Source organism: Haemorhous mexicanus, chromosome 2 (assembly GCF_027477595.1).
Source record: "Haemorhous mexicanus isolate bHaeMex1 chromosome 2, bHaeMex1.pri, whole genome shotgun sequence".
Taxonomy (NCBI): domain Eukaryota; kingdom Metazoa; phylum Chordata; class Aves; order Passeriformes; family Fringillidae; genus Haemorhous; species Haemorhous mexicanus.
This window is the reverse complement of record NC_082342.1, coordinates 116,111,724-116,138,474: the sequence shown is the minus strand read 5'-3', so window position 1 is coordinate 116,138,474 and position 26,751 is coordinate 116,111,724. Positions and strand designations below refer to the sequence as shown.

Here is a 26,751-nt window from a genome sequence, read left to right as displayed (position 1 = left end):
GTCCTTCACCTGGCAGCTAGCCTTTGCTGATGGTCACTGCAGGATCCTGAAGAAAAGATGGAAAACCTAATGTAAGCTGGAAGCAGCAGTGAGCTGCTGCACTATGTGCTAAGCAGGGAGATGGGTTTGATTTTTATAGATGTCTTTTGCACTTCAGAAAAGTACTGTAATTGCAGATACCAAACAGAGTAAGAAATAGCAGTTCTGCTGCCAGTGCAGACGAAACACTCCCCAAAGCCTGTTATTAATAGAAAGACAGGGGCATTGCCAGCAAGATAAAAAGGTCAGGGAGAACTTTTAGCCGTTTTCCAATTAAAAAGGAAAGAAAAAAAAACAAAAGAAAGGAAAGTCACTCCAGACATATTCTGAGGTGAAGCAGAAGTCAGACTTAGAGTGAACTTGCAGGCAGTGAATCCCAATGTCCTGAAGTCCAAATCTGCAGAGAGCAGGGACACCCTGGCTGGCTCCCACTCGCTCCCACCCCAAGCCCTGAGCTGGGAACAGGGAGTGCCACTGCCCTGAGCAGGAGGGCTGTGACCTGGGCTGCAAGCACTGAAAGAGCAGGGGAATTTTGGTGGTGCTGCTGTTGAAAGCACTAGAGCTTTGCTGAGGGCTCAAGAACAAGCTGGGAGATACTCCAGATCTGCTCCTACGCCTTCTCTGTCTGTGAAAAATGTTCACAAGACTCAAAGCCCCAGAACTGGCAGGATTTTTTTGGTAAAATGTCAACAATTGCATCCCAAAGTTCCCAACCCAAAAATCTGAAGGAGTTCTGGGGAATAAAAGAGTATCCTTGCTCAAAAGATGCATAACAAATTGTATTTAAAATATCAAAGCCACAGAGAAAGACCATACAACAAGCCCTGTGGAGAACAGATGCCTAAACAGAACTTCAGGAAGAATTTCTGTAAGAGGATGGTTTTGTAAGAAGTGATTTTGTTACTCCTTTGCAGTATTTGTTCTTATGTATAGGCTTCCTAAAAAATGAAAATATGGAACTGACATACCCTCCACCTTTTTCCTAAAACTGCTTTTTTAAAATAGCATTAACTGAACCAAATAACACTGCTTTAGGAACAAATAACACGTACTTTTAATGAACTCTATGGAACCTGAATTCACTTTGCAATCACAGAAATATTTGATCCTGGATTTGGCAACTTCAGTTTATGCTTGCAGGTCAGACACAACCATTAAATCTTTTCCAGAAGTATTTCAAGCCCCAAGTTCTATGGTATTGGTTTAAGTGCTTGCAGAAATGGATCATAATATACTTTTGAGAAAGGATTAATTGTAATCTGTTAGGAAAAGGTGTTTGAACTACAACTGCAGAATAATTTTCAAGTGTGTTACACTTTCTTCTGGCCAACAAGAGACAACCCTGAAAGCTTGAAAGTTTTTTTTAGAATTTTACCTCAAAATCTTGACACTTTGATATTTTGTCAGGACCTTGATAAAAGAGAAGTTCATGATTTTAAATATTTTAGAATGAAACCTCAAGAAATTATAACTTCAGCTGTATTCCTTGATTCCTTACAATTTGAGCTTGTAAAACTCAAATTGAACCCATACAAACTGAAATAGCGACTGAGAAAAGTGCAAAACATAAAATACACTTTAACCCCCCAATAAAAATCTATAATTATTCTTCCATTTTTAAAGCACTGCAAATGGATTAATAACTTTTCAGAATTACAGCTTTATTTCTATCTCCATCAAGGCAGTAGAGTATGACTGATAGGATCAAAAAAGTGTTTCCTACACTGGAAAACTTTGCTCTTAACATAAAAACGTGGGTAAGATGGAAAGATAACTTATGTAATTCTATGATTTAGTTAAATAATTATCTCTTCCAAGATATATATGATATTTTAAGAGGTTTTATTCCAGTCTAAACAATTTTTGATAACAGATTACATGAGATGCCAACATATCATTAATGGTCAGTTTTCCTTTTGATATAAAACACCACAAGTCTATCATGGAGACCATTGAGTGTGAGACATAAAAAATATTTGTATAATTCTTTGAAAAATAAGTGTTTATTGAGTATGTTTTAATCTTGCACAACTGAGAAAGTATAAACATAATCATTTCAAAAAGAAGTGAAATGTCAGATGCTCAGTAAATGCTTTTTAATTTATAATAATATACTTCACCATATGCATTATAAAGCATAACATTTCATCATGGAGTAATTTGCTCAAAAGATATTTTATGTTCAAATTCAAAACAACTGCACAAAGTGAAATTTAAAATCCTGCTTTTCGGGGGAAAAAAATACCAATTAAATTTTGTAACAATAACTGTGGATTTTTTTTCATACCTTTTCCTTTCAAAATTAACACTATATTTGTTTGGGTTTTGTTGGTTTTTTTTTTCCTACTCTCCATGCTCAATAACGTCCGCTTTTTAATTCATAGAATCACAGATCATCAGATGAAAAAAAGCTAACATAAAGACAGACAAATGCCAACAATCTTAGGTGGTTTTCACTGTTAAAAATCCTGAATTGTGAACACTCTTAAACCTCATAAATGGATGGTTTGGGAAGTGTTCCACGTAGGCTGTAAAGGGAGGTAAGGGAAATGTAAAGCTTTTTTTCCCTAGAGTGAATGGATGCCCATTTTCAGACTTGTGCCTCACGTTCTTTGATCTGCTCTTTCCTTTATACCTTAAAAAAAAAATAAAACCTCCAAGTGTGATCTGAAATTGGTTGGAATCCAAACAGGTCACCTGTGCAAAGCTGCTTGCACCTTGACAAGGTCCTCCCCCTGTCTCAGCTATGTGGGAGCAGTTCCCAGCCTCTCATGCAAGTCAGGGCAATTCTGCATTCCCTGAGCTAAACAAATATTGCATGAGGTACAGCTTGATGGGGACTTAGGGATGTTTTAAAAACCACAGGAAATCACATTCTACCAGTACCCCAGGCTGAGCAAAGCCTCACCTGCCTACGTGCTCCGTGCTGGGGACAGGGTGCTCTGCTAGCTTTGTGCTCACACACAGGAAGGAGAGATTAATGGGAAGAATTTCCTATGCACACATCAGGTACAACAACAACAAAAAAAAGTCTTCAGCCAGTAATCTGATTTTGGAGTAGAATTAAAGGAAAAAAAATTACACAGGGCATAGGGAATTAATAGATTCCATATCTTCGTATCAGTCCTCACATTAATTTTGGGTGCCATGTCTGTGCCATAGCAAAGGGCAAATGCTGCAGCTCAGGTAACCAAACACCTCCATGTGTTGCAGGAAAGTCTGTTCCTATTAGCTGAGGAGCACTGAGAAGATCCTCATAGCTCATGTGCTCCCTGAGGCAGTATTAATTCATACTAATGATTATTATGGAATGACTATAATAAAAAATGACTAATCATTCATTAATGATTATATTAAGTGTTTTATTTTGCATGGATGACAGCCTTGTGCCAGGCAGTGGGATATATCTGCTTCCCCTAGTGTTGCCTACTTGTCAGTGTATCAATCTTCATCAAGCTCAAGGAAGTGGCCAACATGAACAATTTACTACCACAGATAATAGCAGCAGCTATTCCTTTATTTCAAGTGAAAGATGCTCATCCCTTAGCCCTGAAGGTATTGGTTTAAAACCCCATTAATCCTGGTTGGGAAATACTATATAATGGACCAATACTTATCCCAAAGATTGTCCAGTTAAAATAGAGAAAAAGAAGCCCCCCAATTTCCACATGGTCTCAAAAGATTTTAAGCAAATTATTTTAACATAAGCATTTCTGTCTTCTTTGACTTCTTAATTTTAAATTTCAGCCAATTATCAAATAATTTTTTTTTTTTTTGCTATATAAAAATTTCCAAGAAGCAAATGCCATTCTCCAGTAACACTGCCAGAGTATTATAGATTTTTCTGGTCCCCTCACATCTGCACTACTCCTCTCCAGCATCAGTGCTTGCAAGCCCTGCTTCATCGAGTTCAGAAGGGTAGCTTGTGAGATAATGATATTGATTTCCTTCACCCCTCCACGTTCTTGGCTCACCTTCTCCCTCCACATCCACCTTCCTTCAATCCCTTCAGCAAGGCTTTGCTGCCCAGCTCTGGCTGTGTTACCCAGACAGGACCCCAGCAGCAGGGTCACTTCCTCCCTCCCCTCCACTCCTCAGCCTGATCCCAGCACTTGTGCAATTCCCTCTGCTGATCCTTGCAAACTGGGAAGGCAAGGCTGCCAAAGTCTGTGAAACATCAGCTCTTCCTCCCCTGAGCCACCTGCCAGGGTGGGCTTCACCTGGGGCTGGGCTCTTACCTGGCTTTCTCTGTTCAGACTCTGCTGGGTCTCATCCACCCACCTATTTCTGCCTCCAGGTATTTCTCCTTATGGATTACACCATGTTGTGCTGTCAGACAGACTGTCACTGAAAAGAAGGGCCAAATTAGGGAGCTGAATGCTCAGAAATGGCCACTCACAAGAGCAGCAGCAAGAGCTGCCTAAAAAATAGATCAGCCTGGATATCTCCAGCTTCCTTACTTCAGTCTGTCTTTTTCTTGACGTTCTTTGCCACAAAAGGGAGATGAGGAAGGAGACACAGGCACTTTTAATTTCCAGATTAGCCAAAGTGCTTAGGGAATCTTTGTTTGTTTCTTTGTTTGTTTGTGGGGGTTTCTTTTGTTTTTGTGGGGATTTTTTTGTTTGCTTGTTGTTGTTATTGAGTTTGGTTGGGGTATTTTTTGGTTGGTTGGTTGGTTGGTTGGTTGGTTGGTTGGTTGGTTGGTTGGTTGGTTGGTTTGTTGGTTGGTTTGGGGGGTTTTTTATTAATTTGGGGTGGTGTCTCTCAGTTTCTGTGAAGATTTAGTGGGTGGCATAAGATATGTGTGTCTCACACACACAGTGATCCTGCCTTTCCTTTGCTACTGTCCCTGGGATCAAAGCTGCCCCTGAGCTCGAGATTGCAGATAGGAATGGCCTGGTTCTCTTTCCTTGCTGTTGAGAAGCAGGTTTGGGTTTGCACTTTCCTCTTGCTTCTTTTTTGGTATCTGGTGCTATTGCACAGAAAGCCTCAGCTACATAAAAATCAGAGAGTTTCTCCCAAATTTACATTTCTCATGAAGCTTTTTTCCAACAAGATCCCTTATTTATGCAGAAGGATGCTCCTTAGGGCTGCAGTCAAGACTTTCAGAGATGTGCTCTGGGCTTGTCACGTGGCTGGGGTATTGTGCCCTACCCCTAGGTGTAGAGAGCATTTTCATATTTCACCCTGGTTCTGGGGGTACAAAATACCTGGGAGATGCTCTGCTATCACCCTGAGCGCTGTGGAGAGACAGAACTGCCAGCTGGTGACAGGGACTCACTGGAAACTTCCCAATTTCTTGCTGGGTTCAGCTAACAGTGGTTTCCCAGTGTTGTACATGAGCATTATGGCTGGATGAGCTTTAAATGACCTGGAGAACAGATTTTTGGCAAAAATGTGCCTTTTTGAACAGTTCTGTAGTGTGGGTACCATGCTTTACATCCCCACATTATTCCTTTCCTGTGGAGGACAGCAGGGATCCCACAATCCTTGGTCTCCAACTCAAAGACTGCATGAATATAATAAAAATTCCAAACTCCCCATCTGTAGTCACAAAGCCATAGGCTAAAAAAATTGTAAACCTGAATTGAAAACCTGCATTCCTGTCATACATACTTATGTTTGTACAAATATACCTATATATGTGCCCATATATATGCCTACACCTTTATGAACTGAGTGATGAAGATATATTTTAATCATCATGCTTGACAGTCAGCAGGTGCCTGGGTGCAAGAACATTTTTTCAAAGCTGCAGAAGGAGGAAACAATTCAAACACATCTCTGCTTGTAGGAAATAAATATAATTTTGATTCAATATAGCAAAAAGCTTGACAAAGCTGAAATCTTGTGTCTCCCAAACTGCTAATGAAAGTGAGTCTTCCAAAAGTTTGCTGAAGGAATGCCTGACCACTGCTTTACCTCCCAATCCTCTGTTTTCTACTCCTTTCAGATAACAGACTGACTTTCCTGTTTAGGTCAGAAACTGTAAAGCTGGTCTTTCAACATCACCAGCCTGTATGCTGAATCCTAAGCTTATACTTACTGACCTGGAAAAAAAAAATCCCTGTTACCTTCTGAATCAGCAGACATTTCAATGCTGTGCAGAACTCACAGAAGTAGGCATACAAAATTTAACACCAGTGCAAAGCAAACGAGGAGCAATCAGAGCAATGGAGGGCTGGAACAAACAGTTTGATGAACCTGAAAGCTTATTTGAAAGAATACTGATAGTCCATTTGAAAGTGAGAAAACTGCCTGAAACTTCAGAGATTTTCTGGAGGGGGGGGCGGTGTGTGGAGGTTTTTGTTTGTTTTGGACTTTGCTGCAGAAAAATATCATGTTGGTTTATGTATTTTAGAGTGACTTGTGCAAGAATAAGAAATATAAAGCAGTAAGCAAAAGCAGTAAATGCAGCTCCCCATAAGAGTGTAAGTGCTTTGAGACAGTAAATATGGGAAGAAAACTGGCAAGCTCTAAACATCTCATCTTTTGAGCCAAAGCACTGTGCAGTGCCCAGCATGTGTTCTAGAAGTACCTATATTCCTCATTGATGGGAGAAGCCCATTCCCACACGGAAATTTTATGCTTGAAATGAGGTGATCTCTGGGTATAAATGAGTCTGTGTTTAGAAGCTGCCCTCAGTGGGATCCAGACCTGAGATCTGAGCTCCAGGACACTGAGGGTTTACAAACCAATAAGGTGAAAAGTAAATGCAGACTTAATAGCATTCAAAAACTAAATCTTGTAAACCTTGCAGGCCTTGATTAGAACATCCTGTCTCTGAAGTTTTGCTGAGGTTGTCTGGGAATGAATTCACTCTAACTTTCTATTTTGTGAACATCCTCAGGGAAAAAGGGTGAACAGCTGAGAGCTGTGGAAGTCAGTAAGGCACCACATTAAGACACAGCAGGTCAGAAAGATGTAATTTTGTGCTAGGCTGCTACAGCATGAAATCATCCTTGAAATGTCTCATTTCTATCAGGAACAAGTCTACTGTATGAGTGAGTAAAAGAAGTAGGAAGGAACACAACAGTCTGAAAATTTAATGCGGTTGATGAGGCACCATAAAAACCCCTCATGTTTGGTATAAACAAACAGACATGACATTATGCCAACAGAAGGATAAGGAAATGCTCCATCAGGAGAAAAGGACATGGAAAGTCCACCTGAAAGAAAGAGATGAAAGAAATGGAAGCACCAAGAAATGGAGAACAGAGGCAGATAGACCTGAATGTTCTGTAAGAGGGCTGGTAAGGGGCAGCCTGACTGTGGCAATTAACTCTGGCAGTTCCGTCACCCAGATGAAGTTCCTCACTGAATTAAAACTGGATAGAATTGATTGCAGTTTTGCATCCCATGAGAAATGGACCTCCAATTTGCTTCTGAAAGGAGCTTAGAGTGAAGTGGCTATGAGCCTCTTCTCCTGACTAACAAGTGATAGTACAAGAGGAAACTGTCTCAAGTTGTACCGGGGTGTTTAGATTGAATATTAGGAAAAATTTAATCACTGGAAGGTTTGTCAAGCATTAGAAAAGGCTGCCCAGGGAAGGGGGAAATTGCCATCCCTGAAGGCATTTAAAAGACATGCAGATGTGGTGCTTGGGGTTTGATGGTGAACTTGGCAGTGCTGGGTTAATTGTTGGACTTGATGATCTCCAAGATTCTCAATGATTGTATAAGAAAAATTCCATATGGAATAATGAAAATGGGGGACCAAGCCCACCCTGGCTGCCTTTGCTTTTACTTCCTCTCCATGTCCTTCTCTTTGCCTTTTTATATTAAAACCTTTGGATTACTCATTGAGATATTGTGTAACAGGTGAATTTGAACATGGGGATAAAAGCAACCCATGCTTTGGAAACAACAGTGTAGGCATGCTGTGAAAATCAGCTTTTTCCTCCAAAAAAAAGAGAAAAGCCTAGGTAGACCCTGCCTGTTCCTGTGAGGAGCTCAGAAGCCTGGCTGAGCACCTGGCTGGTGGCTGACAGGGGTGGGTGGCAGATCTGGGGGGACCCTGGTTGCAGCCCTCCCTCCCTGCCACGCTACCCTGGCCTTATCCACACTCAGGGCTGCTGTCCTGGCGTTCCCTTCCTGCTGCTGTGGGATCAAACAGGGCCAGTGAGTCAGCCCTCAGAGCCAGGGGAGCTCCATCTCCTGCCAGCCCCACGTGGGCACTGACTGAAGTGGGTCATCCCAGGCCTGCCTGCTTCCCAGGGTGGCTTCTTGGCTTCTGGAGGATGGCTCCCTCCTCCGTGCTGCAACGCTCCAACTGTTAGGAGCATCTGTCCTTTGCTGGCACTCAACACCCAGACCTTGGGGATGTGAACTCATTTCTGAGAGTTAACATGTTCTGGCCTCTTCCCCTCCACAGCTCCCCATTTTTCCCTTCAGCCCACCTCCCAAAAAACCCCCACCCCAAACCACGATGCTCAAACCTCCCTTCTCTGAAAGAATTGCTATTACTGAACTGTGAAAGGGAGGGGAAGGGGAAAAAAAAAATGGTTTCCATGGCAAATTTGCAGGATTTAATCTCAACACAAAAAGAAGAATTTTAACATTCTTTCCCTGTTTTAGAACAGGCTGGATAGCAAATGAAATTGTCTGTTGTGTGTTGGTTTTCAAGGGTATCACAATGATTTATGTCCACAGAGACTTTGTCCCAGTATTTTTATATTTTGTTCTTGTAATCAGAAAGTTGCTTATCCCTGCCCTGTGAAGAAGATTAACATAATTTAAACCAAGAGCTTTGTCCAAAAGCTAGTCAGAAGCCTGCAGAGCTTGCTAGGAAATAACCAGGTTTCTAGAAGTTTCTCCCTTCTGAAACCCCACTGATGGCAGTGATATGTTTTCCTCTTTGGTTCTTCCATGTAGTACTGGATGCCTTGGTGGAAATCACCCTTTCTTAAAATGCTCCAAAGGTCTTTTCTAAACTGGCTGAAAATATCTGATTTGTTGGCCTTGGGACCCAAGGCATGTTCAGTGTATGGACATAGAGGAGACTTCGGCTCCCCCTGGAACATCAGCGGTGTCACACTGATTTTGGCTTCAAACATTTGTTTTTCCCCTTATGTGAATTCAACCAAATTGATCTAGGAGGAGAGTGCTTTTCTGATTGGCATCATCTGCACACTCTTAATTTTTCCAAGATACAAACAGATCCAAACAAAGCCTGCAAATGATCAAAGATGATTTAATTAATGGATCTTTTGTCTTCTGTTTCTTTCACCGTGGTAACCGTTCTCAAATGTTCCTGATAAATAACTTCTCTCCCACCCCTCAGCTCCACTTTCTTCTGCAAACCACACAAGTTCAGAGCAGAAGATTTACCAGGAAGTAAATCTCCTAGATATGTTTCCAAAAAAGCAGCATGTATACTGTTGATAAAACCACCTCTCTGCTTTGCTGACACATTTCCTAGCTTGGCACCCTTTTTACTGAGAAACAATAAAAAATGGAAATGGTAGGAAAAATATCAGTCTATGTTTAGTTTATGTAAGGGAAACAAGATTCTTGACTTCTGGTATTCAGTTGGATTGCTCCTCCTACCTGGAGGGATTTTCATGTAAAAGCAAAATCAGTTTATTTGTAGAAAACTCATTGGACAAAAACCTATACATTGAAAAATGTTTAAATGTACAGGTAAAATTGAGTTATATGAGAGCAGATTTGATCTCCAACTGAAAGTTCCTCTTCCTTGCTCTTCCCTTGTATAAGAATATACATGTTTCTATATTCATACTAACTTCAGATCTAACTTCTCTTTACTTGAGACCCCTACCATGTTTAGTTAATTGTTAGGTCTCAGTACATGGGTATTGTCTAAATATCAGCTTTAGGGATTTTTGAGGATCCCAGTCCTGCTTGTCCCCACAGAATAACTACTACTGCAGGCATGAAAGAAACTACATTATGATCTTTGTAAAAATGCATAGAGATTTGGATTATTTTTTCTCTCCATCAAAATTTCTACACAATGTTCCAAGAAGTAGACTCAATATTCAAACTCAGACCAAAGATTTTGAACCACCTTGCATTTATTAAAAAAAACCCCAAAACACACAAAACTAAAAGGATTTGTTTGGGCTCTCTTATTTATCCTAAGATACAATGTGCAGAAAGTAAAAGGATGTGTCAATCTTTATTCTGAGATCAGTGTCTGCACTCCAGGGCTGTTTATTATTTATTATTTGAGCAGCTTCTATAGGTTTTGGTGGAGGTCTGGGTGCTTTCCTCCCATGGAAATTCTGTGTCATTATAGGCTTTTAAAGACCTAAACATAAGAATCCTCTTGGCACCACCAGAAGATAAATAGTGACGGAAATGGCAGTTCCTACTCTAAAGTACTCATAAAAGTTTGGGGGTTTTACCATTTTTATTTTTCAAAAAGAAATGATGCAACAATCCTAGATATCTGGGTATTACCCTGTTTTACAGATAAAAGAAGAATTTGCTGCTTCTTATGAGTAGGGAACACAAATAAGTATAGCATAAGCACATGCTTGTTTTATTGTATAGACTTCTAAAATGCTTGTGAAATTATATATACATATACTTTTAATTGCTCTGCTGTATTTTTTATAAAGTTTTAATAAAAGGCTTAATCTACAGGATATAAACTTTCAATACTGTTAAAATATCAGATGCACAAGTAAAGTTCATGCTAAGATAAAATTTTTCAATGAAAATTTATGACCAAGGCACCTCAATTCTGCTGGGTTGGCTCAAGAGCTGCTCAGTCTTTTGAAGAGCTTATTCCAAATCTAACAAGTAAAACCTAAACAGAACAGATTCTGAGAAAGGTTTTGGGTTAAGAAAGTGAAGTGTTTACAACCCATCTTAATGGGAATATAGTGAAAATGGAATCCATCTGTAAATCATTTTTCATTACACTTCCACCTTTAAACTTTTTTTTCCTCACTAGCGGCTGGTGAAAAGAAAAATAATTTCATATCAACAAAACATGTTGTTACAACAGTTTCAGGGTTTCTTTCAATACATTCCCAATGTAGAGAAGCTTTTCTTTGGCTCTGTTGCTTGCAAGAGACAGAAGTTGAAGTGGAAGATGCAAAACTCCATCAGGCACAGCTCTCTGGGGATCCCACACCTTCGTCAGCACATCAGCTAATTGTTTTTGCAGATTAATCAAATCTCACTTTGTCCTGAGCTCCATGCAAAGGTAAGTCCTGCTTACAGAGATCCTGATGATTTCATTTCTTTCAGCGCACCCAAATTCACACGGTGGCTCTAGAAGGAATTTTTAATTGATGGTAATTGCATATGAGCCTCCTAATGAGTCAGATGAGCTTTTGCTTTCCTGCTGCATTCCAATGAATTCATCTGGGTGTGGGAGCTGGGGAAAGCTTGTTAAATATAGAGCCCTGGCACTGAGAGACAAATGCAATGCTGCAGGACTGCTGCTATTTCTTAAGAGTTTGGGCTTGGTGAGGGCTGTCCTTGTTAGCACTTTGTAGTCTTTCATAACTTTTTTTCTAAATTGAATAGCAGAACTAGAGAGTGTTAAATATACCCTAACATGATTTACTTGCTGTCTTCATTGTCATACTTAGAAATAAACTCTTGTGTATTTGTAAGTCACTTTCTCAGAGAGATGTAACTAGCTGTGTTCAAGACATGTCCATTAAAGGTTAATCTCATTTAAAAGCCTAAAAAGTACAAAAATTACAAGAAAAACTGGAAAAAAAAATCCCACCAAAGAATTACTTAACTGGCTTTGCTGATTTTTTTGTAACAGAGTGCTTCAGAGCAATTGGAATGCTTTTTCTTGGTGCATTAAATACAGCAAAGGTTAATTGAGTAAACAAAACATCAGACCTTGAAAGTCTTCTCAGGAAGCATCATCCTCTGTCATCTTTGCCAAAAGTACAGCTGCACAGCATGTATGGATCTTTACTTTAGATGTACTGCTCATCTACAAACACTGCTCAGTGCACATATTTCTGGAGGTGATATACATTGATTTAATCAATGATTCTAAGATTTTCTGGCCAATCTCTGTCCACACACACACAGAGTACAGTCCATACCTCAGTGTAGCTGTGCTTAATTCATTGTAAAAATGCAAGCAGGGCTGATTCAAAAGAGCAGAACATTTTCACCTCTATCTGAAAGCTCTGTAGGAGCTCTCTGGGCAACCAGGGATCATCATCCCTGGACTTCCAGTCTGACATCCCCCCAGCTATAAGGCTGCTTTTGTAAGTGCCATTTGCTGACAACACCTTCTATTATGTAGCAGTGAATAAGGTCTGGAGATTGCTTTTTTTTTTGGTAGGAAAAAGTTTCAAAGAGCAGAGAGCCCTGCAACAATGGAACAGCCACTCAGGAGTGAGGTCCATGTTGTATACTTCAGAAATCTCTTTATGATAGGAAATCTAACAATTTGATGTGAAAAATACGTCAGAGTTGTGTTCTGTAGTCCAGCAGTAAGGCCTGGCTGCAGAACACCCTCAGTCATGCTATGATGAAGAACAGTCTAGTTCTTTTCAAACAACATACTCTGGGTAAATTGTCAGGATATAAGTAAAATTTACCCAAAGATTAATGCATGCTGTACAGATTGGAACATTTCAGACCACTCTGTACTAAATAACAAATTCTTTAGATTTCCTTGCGACAATTAAAAAGGGGCCACAGAAATTTAATTAATGCCAACATCAGACTATTACTGGTTAAACAGGCTAGATTCCTGGGTTTAATTTTGTCACTTGCTCAAAAAACACTGCAGAAACTGGTAGAGGATGTAAATGGAGAGGGCAAGCAGGCATTTGAAAGGAAAAAGAGTTCAGAATGTTTCCTGAGTTTTCAGCTGTAATCCTTTCTTTTCCATAGCTGCAGTGGCAGGTGATCTGTAATGGCTTCTCAGAGGCTGTGTGGATATTTGCTGACAGCAGAGGAGTAGGATGATGTGAGCATCCCAGGTTTCAGGCTCTGTCAGGCAGCACCTTCTTTCCACTCTCCTCAAGCTTGGGTTTATCTTCACCAGCTTGTCCCTGTCTCCTCTCCTTGTTCATGTCACTCTCTTCCCACACTCATTGGTGCTGACTGTTCAGTCAGTCCTAGCCTACAATTCAGGATTTCTAGACCCAGTCTCCTCATTCAGCCCATCCTTTCTCTCTTCTTTTTCCTTCTTCTTTCCCTGCTCTCATGCACAATTCACTCAAAGACACACTTTACACCCATGGTCCATCTCTCTGGTTCCCCATCTGACCTGTCTCTTTGCTTCCCCCATCATATCCTGACCTCTCTTCTCACCTGGTCAGGCAAGATGTGATCTGTCTGTCTCCACTGGGCTGTTCTCTCCTCTGACAGAAAATGGAATTTGGGATTCATGCCCCATAAAACAGCTGTATAAACTACATCTCTTACGACAGCTTTTCTTGGGATCAGGCCCTGCAGTAGTAGAAGTCCTTGAACCTTGCTCATGATTATCCACTTTTCTTCCCCCATCTCTTGAAATAATGTGCCTTTCAACTCGATGTAGCTTTACATTCTCCTGAATGCTTATTATTTGGCTGTATTTTGAGTGCTCTTCCAGTTTTCCCTCTGCATGTGACCACCCACCTCTCCACCTACAGTCTCTATAATGTGATTTCTATCTGCTGTAGCTTATAACAGTTTAAATTATGCTAATTGTATTCAGAGATTAAAGTAAAAATCAGTTTGACTATTATTCTGCCCATATACTGTACCAGTGCTGGTAGTTATTCACTTCAGAAATGAACGTGGCTAATAAGATAAGAAAATTACACTTGCATACCGTTAGTCAGTTTCATATTTAATTAGCAAGAAAAAAATTATTTCCATGTCTTCTTCTTGAAGCAAAATTAACCCTTTTTCTTCTGGCTATGCTCACTGTTGAAACTCCATACCATGCTAAGTGCCCTCTATAACACCTTGCCATTTGATTTTCTAAATTCTCTCAGGCTGGTTCAGTAAGTAATTTTTTTTGAAATACCATGGGCAAACACATGCACACACAACTCTGTGGGCCACGGAGGCCATGCCTTGGCAGCACACACAGCAGGGAGCACACTCCCAGCAACCTCACTCCTTATAAAAGCACGAGAGTTTGTTCAGCAAAACATTTCCTGCTCTAATTTTGCTAATGTGTCATGAACAGACTGGTCTCCAAATCACTCACAAATTCAAGATTAAACTTCTTAAACATTTACTGTGGCAACAACAACAACAAAAAAGTGCTTTCAGGATTTAAGATGGCCATGATATGCTGTCAGAAGGGGCCAACACACTCCCACTCTTGCTATAAATAACGAACCCGAACACAAGTACAGGCTGGATTTAACTGAATCTCCTCAATTGCTGCAAAGTACACTTTGCTACATGGTGAGGAGATAATGTGTCACAACACATTTTGTGTCAAGTGAAGAATCTATCCACGAGAAACACTTCTGCTTTGGATTTCCCTGCAGCCAGCACCATGGCAGGGTCCCTCTAGCTGAAAGTTGTCTAAATCTCCATCTGAAGCCAGTGGACACCACCCTACAAAGGGAAATAGAGGCTCAACATCAACATGCAGGTGGAGTTTGCCATGTGGAGCTTCACTCCTGTTGCAAGCAGATGGACAGAGTGCTCCAAGAGCTCTTGAACTCATCTCTGACACAGGTTCAAAATACATTTTAAACCCCCTGGTTAGTTTTTGATAAAATCACAGGTGAGGGCAGAGAACCAATTCTGCTGAAGGGGATTAATTTGGTTTGTGCATCACCTTTCAGACTGTTGTGCCCAGGTTTTCTAAAAGCACTTGTCAGCAGTGGTGAAAGCCCTGCTGCCAAGCCAGCCTCCTGTGCTGTGAAAGACAGTTCAGGTCAGACTGTGAGTAAGGGCACTCCTGGACATCATGTCTCCTGGGGCTATGATACATTTGGAATATTGGTAATAAAATGCAATTTGCTTGTGTTGATTCACTAAAATCTGAATGCTCTCAGTTGCAAATTGCAAATTTATCCCTCTGTGACTGCAGGGTTTAATCCACCCTGAGCAGCTCAAACGTTCAGCCAAGTCAGTGCAGAGCAGCTATTGCATTTAGTCTTTTAACAGCATTTTATAGCCACACCTAATTGCTACCAAGGATGTAGGGCGATGGAAAATCAGTCATAGCTAATAGAGATGCTCTGCCTTTCCTGTTATTGGACTTTCTTTATTTTGTTTGTGTTGTGACTCTGTCTCTGATCCTGCAAAATTAACTTCTTGATCCAATACTTCACGTGTCAATACAGCCCCTATACTTTGATGAGCCACAAGCTGCATATCCATATTCATACTGAACACTACAGTTTAAGTGACTTAAAGATTAGGTACATTTTTATTGCAATTCAGTATATTTGTCTCAAAAAAAAAAAAATCTGGAGAAGTCATACTCTTTTATACTCCCTTTTCCAGCAGATTTTAATTTTTGAAATTTTTAAGCACACACATACACACACACAAACACACATACATAGAGGTAGATTGTTATCCTCCCTGTCAATAGAAAGACTTATGGGTGAAATTTGCATTTTATCACCATTGGAAAACCTACAGTGCCCTTGCCTAGAACATGAGGAACATTAAATCCCTTAGCACATGCAGGAGAACCATTTTTCGCAATAGCAGAACCTGGCTCTGTGCCTGGGAGGTTGAATTTCTTTCAAGCTAGCGTGGTTGTGGAGATCTAAACACCTGATTTGGAGTTTTTATGATTCTTCTTAGTGCATTGAAAGTGTTTCTGGGCACATGACTGACAAAACCAGCAAGAATTTGGAATGGTGTGCTTTTAAGAGATGCAGATGTGATACAGATTAATATTAGCTTTACAATAGCTGCAATTTATTATTTTTGACCATTGCAATTATTGGAAAAATTTTTGGGAAGAATGTGTACTTATGTTTATGTAGCACACTCAAGGATGCACGGCAGGGGAAGTACCTTGGCATGGAATTACTCAGGTGAAGGGAAATCTGCTGCAACACCTTCATCTGCTTAAAGTGAGTATTTGTGCCACCCTTTTTCCCCTTGGATCTTCCCATTTCTGAGATTTCCTGTGCTTCCAGGACTGCTCAGCACCACCTTGCCTGTCACACTGTACCACACCTGCCTTCCCACAGGAATTCTTTTCTTTACCCCCCCTTTTACCTGCTCTAGTGGAAGGTTTCCATGCCCGTGGCAGGGAGTTGGAACAGGGTCATCTTTAGGGTCCCTTGCAACTCAAACCTTCCCATGACTCTATGAATGGCAGTAAAGGAACCACATTTAAAAACAGTTATCTCACAGCAGTGACATTATATCTCCTTTCTGACATGATCTGTTCAATGTTGCTCTTCAGGAAAGAAGTTCTATTCTCTCCTGGCTCATCAATTAACAGCTTTGTATAAATCATTCCCATTAATAATTACATCTTCCTGATTCAGGAGCCTTAAAATGAAGCATATGACTATTTTTTTGTTGTATAGCAGCATCAATGGAAGCCTAAATAAATGTCAGCCCAGTCACTACTCAGCAAGAAGGTAGGTGGGAATAGGCAGAAGTTTTAGGATCCCAATCAAGTTTGATCCCACGGTCACTGTGGCAGTGGCAATGTTCTAAATTGGCTTTACCTACTAAAAATCAGCCAGTCTCTTTAAGTCCTGGACTGCATTAAAAATTTTATCCATTTAAGCTTCCTTGGATCTCTGACATTCAATAAGCCATCTGCACTGCCTTTGAAGAAAAGCATTAAACCCTTTGCTCTGGAGGGAAAGTCAAACTCTGCATCAAAATTAGCAATGATCAGCTGTGGTCCAGACATGAATAACACTCAGCTTTACAAGAAATCAAGACTGGGGCTCTGAAAATGGAAAAAACCTATTTGTTGCTCTGCAAAATGAAACACTTGAGATCAGTAGATCTCAAATGTTACAGTGGAATGGACTGTCCCTGGGCTCCACCTGATCACAAAAACCTCAGCTGGGCACTGGAACCTCTGCTCTCCTGGCACCTTCCTTCTGTTCTCTTCCACAGTGCTGCCCCAGACCCTCCATATGCCCAGAAAGAAAGAGAAGGCTCAGGCTTGGCAGAAGATGGAGCTGGACTGGGCTTTTTTCTGCTGATGAAGCAACAAAATGATTTGTTTTTGCCTGAAGTAATGATTGCAGTGTGACAGAAAAGCAACTGGTGCCAGAAAGTTAATCATCAGACCCTTTGCACACTTGCTTCCCACACCCTGAAAATTCATCTCTGTGTGTTAGTGCAAGTTCCTTACATTGCCATTGCAACCATGAAACCAGTTAACCTGATGTGACCATTCTGGATTTTACCATCATTTTTTTTCTGGGATATGTATTAACTGCATCAAAGTATTGCCAGGAAAATGAAATCCACATTGTTGGATCGCCACTGAGCTGCTCAAATTAAAATACACTTTAATATTTTATTTTGGTATCACCCCAAAGTAGTGATTACCAAGTTCATCTACAGATTCTCAAATGGAGATCAACACAGCCACTTATCACATAGACATAAGAAAAATTACTTGTAAGGATCACATAGTTAAATAGTACAGAAATCCTGAATATCACTTAGGAGAGGTCTATCTGGAAAGGACTGGAAACACAGGAGAACCTACAAATCTTGTGTGTTAAAAGTTCATATCCTAATTATTCTTACTTAATGATATCTCATAGCATGACTCCATGCAGCTGAGGAAATAAATCTCTTACCTCCTTATGAGTCCAATAATAGCTCTTCCTGCTCAGAGCAATTGATGAAAGCCTTGCCCAGATTAACAGGAGAGCTTTCTAGAGCACTCTGCTTGGAGGATCTCATCTTTCCAGTATTTGTTATGCTTATCTGAACTTTTGTTTAACTCCTTTGCTCTTCTGCATTTCCCTCTGAAATATTGATTTTGATCAGAGGCCAGAAAGAGGGTGGGGTTTTCCAAAACTCGAGCCGTGGCAGCTGGGACTGCAAGGATTAAAGACATCAAGGAAGAGAGCGTCCACTTCTCTGGGATCAGCACTTCACTGCCACTGCTGGGAGATTTCATAAATATTCACAGCCATTAGCTAATTACAGACGCTTGGATCAGCTCCCATTTTGCTCCTCTTTCGAAAGGTCTTTCTTCACTCATTTTCCTTGTCACAGTTTGGATCTCTTGTTAGAAAACATCAATAGTAAGGGAGTTAGGGAAGAAGTTACAAGCCACATCGATCCCCATCACTTTGTCTTTTGAGATAATTTGGGGAGCCCTGTGTGGGCTGTGCAGCCAGAGCCCACGGGGCCGAGAGGAACACTCATGGGGTTAAGGTTCAAGCCCAGCCTCCACCCCTCCTACCCCTCCCAGGCTTCAGGTTTATTTCAGAGTGTGTCTACACCAAATAAAACAAATTTGGAAAAACACCCCTCCAGATACGTTCCTCCTACACAGCTTTAGATGACATTTGCAGCAAGGCAAATATACAAATTAACAATAAAAGAGTATTTCATATCCCTTGAGACCACAGGCTTAGTTTTCCTTAGCAAAACTACAGTTCTCTCCTTTGGAGATTGAGAAGAGCTGGATTCAGTTTCAAGGGGCTATTTCACATCCAGTAGCAGATGCTGAGTTCATCCCTAATGCTGGTCCCACAGAATTACACTCCTTCTTCCCACAGGACTTCCCAGCTGGAGATCTGCCATGCAGCAGGGCGAGAAGCTCTCCCATATCTGCCCTTGAAGACAACCACATTCTTATCACATCTTCTTTCCTGACAAAGTCAAGTCTTTGGGTTACTTTTTGGGAGATATGGTTTTAATTCGGAGCCACAGCCAGGCACGCAAAGTTCTATTTCCTGCTGGAAAAGGGAGTGCAAGGTGTTGAGCTCAGTTCTCTGTCAAGCTGGACCCAGAATATAACATCAAACAGGTCTGAAAGCTCATCTGGGATGGTCTCAGGACATTTGGATAGGAACAGCCTGTACTTCCCCTGGTAGGCAAAAGTAGGTCAACCAGTATCGCCAGAAAAATAAACATTTGGGTGTAGCAATCTTCTTCAGGTGTATGGAATCACTTTCAGTGACATGACTGGGCAAAATTTAGAGATTTAGCAGTTCTCCCAGCCTAGGACACATGTGGCGTCAGTCATGCTTAATCATGTTAACTGCTGTACAAACTTCTCCCTTGCTTGAGGCTAAGACAGGTCTGGCAATCCAGAAATGCAATGCTGTTTCTGGGTAAGATTTGCCATTCTATTGTGTTTTCTTCACCTGAGATACACAAAGCACGCATTAAACATGAAGCAGTTGATCTTGGCAAGCTCTGTTTGAAATGGCTGAATACACTCATGACTTTATGCTGGAATCTGGGGTATGGATAAGGTGTAGGGACTGGAAATTGTCATATATTAGTACAATCAGGACCTCTGTCTGTTTCATTTTAGTTATTTAGCATCAAGTTTTGAAGTTTTTCTTTACTATTTTATCCATAGGCTTATCTGGTTTCCACGAGGAGTTTCCATGGCCCTCCTGGAGTTAGCTTTAAACTAAATAACTTAGAAGCAAGATAGCTCTGTTGGGTTTTCACCTGGATTTCTGCCCTTTCCCAAATATCATAGAATCACAGAATAGCCTGGGTTGGAAGGGACCTTAAATATCATCTACTTCCAAGCCTCCTGCCTTATGAAAATCCAACATCGAGATGATGGGTTTTCCAGTGGTTGCTCATTTTTCAGTTTCCCAGGTATCTTCTTAAATTCTCTCTGTGAGTTGCAGAGCACATATCTCAGAGCTTCCCATTTACCCAAAGCACCTCCAATGGAGATGCAGCTCTTCTTTAGCTGGAATGAATTATGTTTTGTATTCATCCCAGTGAACCCAAAAGTAATGAGAAACTTTCCCACTACAAGCCAACTTCAGCTCAGAGGTGAAACCTCACAGAAGCTGGCTGGCTAGGATCTAAATTTCACAGCTGTGATTCTCCATTTCCAGTGGCAACAAAGACACAGGTGAGAGCCTTTACCACTTCATCTTCCTTAGTTGTGGTTTTTCCCAGGATTTTCAAGTCCAGATCCCAGACATTGTAGAAACCAAGGAATGTCAAGCCTGTGTGAGCTCACTATGCCACTCTTTTCTATTCACAACTTCTGTTGAGTTAATTTTCCTCCTGCAGACTTCACACTTGGGCCTCCCATGGACCTTTTCAAGCAATCCTTTTTGTCTCCTTCCCCTCTGTGAGCACGGGGTCACCAAAGCTGGTGAAGCAACCGTGATGAGGGGTGAGCAGTGCATGTTGGTAGCAAGGAAAAGCCATCAGGCTCATGCTGACCAGCTGTGGTGCCCGTGTTTTAGAAAGCTCATGGCCTGCTCCCCATCTATGTAGTTATCTGCTGAGGCCCCAAGGGAGGGTCTTAGGGGGTGAATGAGGCTGCCCAAGAGGGCAACCAGACAGGAGTGTGGGGTTTTGAGAACAGCACTGACCTGAAGCAGATGGATCTGACTGTGGAGCAAAAGCCAAGCTCAAGGTGCATCAAACACAGGTAAACTGCACCTTGCCAGAGCACCTGGGACAACATCTATCCCCGGGACTCTGCACTGACATGGAGCACACCAGCCCTCTCCTCCCGCATGCCTCACTGCAGGGAGGGGGATGATGTATCAGGATATGTCACTGCCAGCACCCACGGGGAATCCCAAGCCTAAAAACCCCACAAAAGTATTTTATATCCCCACCTACAGCAGTATTGTAGGCTATAAATTTTGGATGTGGTCACTGTGTTCTTCCAGAGCATGTAGGCGGCTGTCAGCTTCCTAATCCTGGATTTATTGGCAGCAATGAGAGGAGAGAGGAGACTCATTTCAGGGACCAAGAGGACAAACCTATTCTTGGCACCTTGGAGGGCTTTCCTGATACTGGTTAGAAGCACTGGAGTCCCCAGGGGCCCCCATGAGTGTCACCCTTCCCAAACCTGAGGATGATCCACCTCTACAAGCAACCCCCTCATGTTTCCTTTACAACCAGCCCTCAATTCCCCTTCCTCTCTCAATCCCACATTCTGGATGACAATTCAGCAGCAGCACCTTCACAGCTACTGATGAGGAGCTCAGACAGAGGAGACAGCTCAAACTCTGTCCTCTTGCAGGGAGGCAATTCCCAGGGCAGCCTCTGACCTCTGAAACACGGACTTTGGTGGAAATGTCAGTGATGGACTGTGGCTGTGCCATGGTGCTCAAACATTGGTTACAGCTCCAGGATCTCCAAATCAGAGCTCCTGGTGCCAGGTTTGGATTCATTACCAAGTTTACATGAGTTTCCTCACTGTCCTCCATAAATTTTAGCATTTCTTTCAGAAACGAGAGGACTGTTTCTGTTTTTACCTCTGAAGAGTGCCTTAATCTGGAGTGCTCTTCTATGAAAACAAGGCAAGAAAACATTCCAGAAGAAACTGAAAAACAAGGAAACCCAGCACTCTCTTTATACTATTTATATGGACTCTGCTACCTACAGAATGTCAAGCGCAATTTGTGTGTCTCACATTGTGCAAACACGAGCATCTGGCAGGAGTGCACAACTGACCCATGGCTGGTGTGAGAGAGGGGAACTCTTGCATTCAGCAAAGAGCAACAAGTATTATGTCATATAAATAATGACAGCTTTGGAAACGAATTCATTTTAAAAGAACCTGTCAACCTGAAACCTGTCCACTTTGCACAAAAACATTTCAAAACATTTTCAGGTTGATATCTTCCCTGAATTTTCCCCATCACTCTCAGTATGTCATTTCTGTATCATTGAAGCTTGCTCCCTCTTGCTCTGCTGGGAAGAATACACACAGAGACACAAATCTAGAGGAAAACCAATCATGCAGATTTACATGATAAGGCAAAACAAGGAATGTGTCATAACTGAGGAAAAGCTATCGAGAGAAATCAGCTCAAACCAGAGAGGGAAGGCAGGAAAGAATGTTAGTTCTTGTAAAACAACTTTCTAACATACCTGTAATAAAATTGAGCCTCATCTGTTTACCAGGACAAGCAACTCCAATTCTGTAAGCTCTGTACAGGCCTCTAAACCAATGCAGAGTTGCACTCTTTTAAATTTAATTTTGTTTTGTTTTGTTACTGACTAAGAGCACAGCTCAGAACCACCTTTAACATGTCATGCCTCGATGCAGGGAGCTGGGTTTTCACAGGAGCACTGCTCTGCAGCAGCACTGATTCCTGGCAAAAGGGTCTCATCAGGCTTCTTTGCATTTCCCACTTTGGCCTCATCCACAGCTAAAAACTGAGTCTGTTTAAGCATAACTCACAGTTATCTCTTTCAGCTCGTCTGTAAAATGTTAATGCAATGTGTTCCCATTTAAAGATCCCTTTGCACTGCAAGAGCCACGTGAAGCAGTCTCTACAGACAGGAGTGCACCCGGACCAATCTGCCGTGGAAGCAGGAGGGATGAGGAACCTTTCCAAAAGGCACGGTGAGATCCACCCAGCGCCAGGGAGCCCACTGGCTGTGTGGGCAGGCGGCACGATCAGGATGGGCGACACTGTCCACCCTGGTGCCAGGGAGTGCCTCGGCTCGATCCTACAAACCAGGCAAGATGTGACTCACGCAGTTTGCTTGCAAAGAAGGAGGACCATCTGCTAGTCATGAGCAGATGACAAATTCACTGCATTGCGTCTTGTCGCTACTTCCAAATTTGTAAGTAAACACATTTTGTAACCTCTCTCGGAATATTTGAGATCTTCGATAATGGGGAAAAAAAAAAAAAAGAGAGAGAGAGAGAAAAAAAGGGGGGAAAAGTTTAAATTTATGTAACTCACGGAAGGGAGGAAGTGTTTTATCCTGGATGGGGCTCGCAAGGGCCCGCTCCGGCTCGGTGCGGCTGCCGCGGAGCCCCGCTGGCGGAGCGCGGTGCGGGCGGCGGTGCCTGCGCTCCCCCGGGCGGCCGCGGCCCCGCTCTGCAGCCGCCGCATCCCCTCCCCGAGCGCTCCCCGGAGCCAGCAGCGTGCCATGGGAGCTCTCGGATCCCTCCCCGCCCCGCGGGATGAGCCCCCCGCCAGCCCGCAGCGCGCCCGCCTGGAGCGGCGCTGTCTGTCGCAGCCGCATCCATCCGCCAGCAGATCCTGAAGCAGCTCAGGGCAGGAGTTACGGCCTTCTGGCAAAGAAGTGAGGCAGCAAGGGCTTTCAGCAGTAGCACCTGCACTGACAATCTCTGCACCTCAAAGAGATCAGCCCAAAACTCAAGCAGGTACCTGTGCGCTGAATTCAAGCAAGCATCTCCAATGGAAGTCTCAGGAATTGCACCAGGGGATGGTTAGATTGGATATCAGAGAACAATTCTTCACTGAAAGGGTGATCAGACATTGGAGCAGGATGCCCAGGGAAGTGGTGGAATCACCATCCCTGGAAATGTTCAGAAGTCGTCAAGATATGGCAGGTGTGGACATGGTTTAGTGTTGGACATGGAGGTGCTGGGTTGGACTCAATGAGCTCATGGGTCTTTTCCAATCTTAATGATTGGGAAAAAAGCACATTTTGGATTTGGTCTTTTCCAATCTTAATGATCTAAAAATGTAAGCATCCCTATCTTTCTGCCCCTCGGTAAAGACTGAGAGAATTAATGGAAAGAGCAACCTGGAAACACTTATTTGTCCAGACAGAGTATTCCCACAATTTTTGAAGGACAAGAGCCTATGATAAACAAAAATTTGTACTATTCAGAGTTATAGAAGCTATACATAAAATGCAGACATAAGAATGACCAAAGTGACAGGACCACCTTCATTTTACATCAGTCCAGCCCTTACTGCTCTTAGACATAGTGCTGTCTTCACTGTCTGCAACTTTACTGCTTTTAGAGAGAGACTGTCCTTTTCCAATCCCTCTCTTGGTGAATAACTGCTTTGCTCTGAGTCTCTGCCATCTGGACCAGACTGACAGGATGATGAAGGACTAAAACCATGCTGTCTCTGAAAACTGAAATCGGGGGAGTAGGGTGATGATGAAGCCTGTAGCTGTGCAACCCAAGTGTTTGCTAGCCCAAGGAAAGCCTCTTGCTGTTCTTCCCCTTCCTTCCCAGCTCTCTGTACTCCTCAGTGCACCTGCCTGACTGATTGCCTGACTCTGACAGCCTTCAACACCTCTTCTTCTTCTTCTGGGTTTCAGTAATGCTGATCTTTCAAGTGCTGCAAGAGAATGCAGGATGTCCCAGCCTGTCCTCTGTCTCCTTAGTGTTTGTTCACACCTGAGCAAGGAGAGCAGAGCAGCTGAAGACAGAGGAAGAAAGTCAGAGACTTCTGCAGAGCAGCCTGTGAAACCACAAGGAGCAGTGCACTGCCTTGAGGACATCACCTGAGACTTTCACTTGCCAGGCACCCATGGAGCCACCATCCTCTCTTGGTGACCCACTGGCTTCTCTTCCTTGCTCAAGTCTCCTTCTGCAGATGCTTCTCTTCACTGCCCCACTCTCCAGGGACTCCTGCACCCGCTTCCCTCTTCTGCTCCTCTGTGTCCTCATGCTGTCTCTGTGTCATCTCACCACCAGCCCCACACTCTAATTCCCTTTCCCAGTCCCTTGTGATTTGCAGATCCGCTTCCCTGCTCCATCTCTCCCAGTTGAGGCCTCTCCCTCTAACACCACCCAAAAGACAACTCCCCCCCAGCTGCAGCCCAGTGTGGTGGGAGCAGAGCTGCTCAGCTGACAGCTCTGGGAGGTACCCCATAGCCTCAGGAGCATGCTGCCTGTCCCACAGGCATCCTAGGAAACAGCTTTGGCTCAGACTTCCCACATCCTCAGTGATTTTTAATTTTTTTTTTTCTCAATACCATCTTTATTCTGTGGCCTTTCGTCTCCTTTCAGCTAAAATTCCTGTGCAGGCTTCTGGCATTTTGAATCTCAGCTACTCCCACCTTTTTTTCTTTCTGGCCTTGAAAAGCACTGTCTCATCCAACTTGTACCCAGCTCAAACACTGCTGTGAGCATCCTTTCCTCAGGGGTGGCTTTTGCTCTGCTGCTGCTTCCTCTGGCCCCCTTCCTCTGCCCTCCTATGCTCAGGAGAAGCCCTTTCCTTCTGCTTTCAAGGCTTCTGCTTTCAAATAAGCTTTATTTGCCCACTTGATAGATTTTCAGGCAGGCACCTTTGCCCATCACTCCCAGCACTCAGGTGTGAGACGGGCCCACCACAAACTCCCACGCAGCCACTCTCTTGTCTTCTGTCAAAATCACTGCTACAAGCTCTCAGAAAATCTTTGCTGTGGACTGCCCCTGTACTGGGCTCATTTCTGGTGCTGCTGCTCCATCATTTTGTTCTGCTTTCCCTTCTCTTTGCCTCTTTTGTCATTCCCCTTGGCCTCTGCTTCAGTGCTAAGCTCTCCAGCACAGGGCCCATCTTTTTTCCTTAACCATTCAATACTCAATCTGGTGATGTCCTGCTCCTTGATTAAGAGTCCTATGGTGATATGAATCATTAGGATTGATTCCCTGGTGCTATACTGTCATTCAGTGCATTTGCTACAGCTCTTGGTAGCAATTTGTACTTAACTTTGCTTTAGCACCTCAGTTCTGAAGGTAGGAAATGTGTGATATTAATTACCTCTAATCACAGCTGACATTAGAAGTTCTGGTAGAAAACCCATTGAAATAAGTACCATAATTCCTCGTCTCAGAATGGAGATACAAGTTTCTCTAGCATAACATTTTTTAACCCATTTTGCTGAAATTTAATGTAGTTATTTAACTTTCATTTTCTTCCAGCTGCTAACCCCTCACCTAGTTCAAATGATTCATCCCTGCTGCATTCACTGCCCAGGAATGTTGGCTTTCAACAAACTACAGCAAATAATATAAAATAAACACGAGGGTGCTTTCATCTCACAACAATCTGGGTTAAGTACATATTTCACACACTGCACCACAGGATATGTTAAATTAAAATCAGAACCACCAGATTTAAAAATCCAATGCCAATTCAAACCATTGATGAGTTATTTTTGTATTCATTTATATCCAACAGTGGGCATGAGCAACAGCCAGTGCTTTGTTAACTCTGAAATGTGCCACTTGACAACTTTTTGCTGCATTAGTTGAGGAAAACCAAGACTTTTGATTTGAAACTACAGTTTGTGGAAATTACTCTTATAGACATGAGTATCCTGATCTCCTTGAACAAATTTGAGAGCATACCAGTAGTTGTGTCTCCATCTTCCTCTTACTTTAGTGTTCTACATTTCCTAAACTGCTTTCAATCACTCTCAGAAAAAGCAGCCTGGAATGGCTTCCTTGAAATGATAAATGTGTTTTTAAATGTCTGCTCCCTCATGCTGCTGCAGTCATGGGGTCTGGGGTCTTGCATGTATTCATTTCCTAGGCAAATGATGTAGGGGAGCTACATTTGAAATAAACAGCATTAAAAAGAGGTTGGGATGGGAATCTGACAGAAAAGTGACAGTGTACTGGGCAAGACTCAGATTTAATGCACTCTTACTCTAGATTTCCATACTGGAACATTTTGTGAATCTAGCTTCTCATTCCAACAACACCAGGAGAGGAATCGTGCTTAGTTATTGATTTACTTTGAAGATATTCAGAATAAGCATTACATTTCTTTTAGGCTTTAAATCCAAGAATAGAGATTCCCAAAAATTTAGGGAGCCTTCTGTTCGGTGCCATGTTACTATGTTTAGACTCTAAAAGTCAAAAATTCAGTGCTGGGGCTAGCAAGAGGAAAAAAGAATTTGTTTAATTCA

The 26,751-nt window shown here is 42.3% G+C and overlaps 1 long non-coding RNA gene across 1 annotated transcript in view; it reads right to left on the bottom strand.

Annotated features, from left to right (window-relative positions):
- The window catches only part of LOC132324054 (uncharacterized), a 31,006-nt gene extending 12,480 nt beyond the window's left edge, over positions 1-18,526 (bottom strand). The window contains exon 1 of the long non-coding RNA XR_009485504.1: positions 17,754-18,526. This is a non-coding gene — a long non-coding RNA (uncharacterized LOC132324054). The remainder of the gene's footprint in view (positions 1-17,753) is intronic.
- Positions 18,527-26,751: the final 8,225 nt, after the last annotated feature.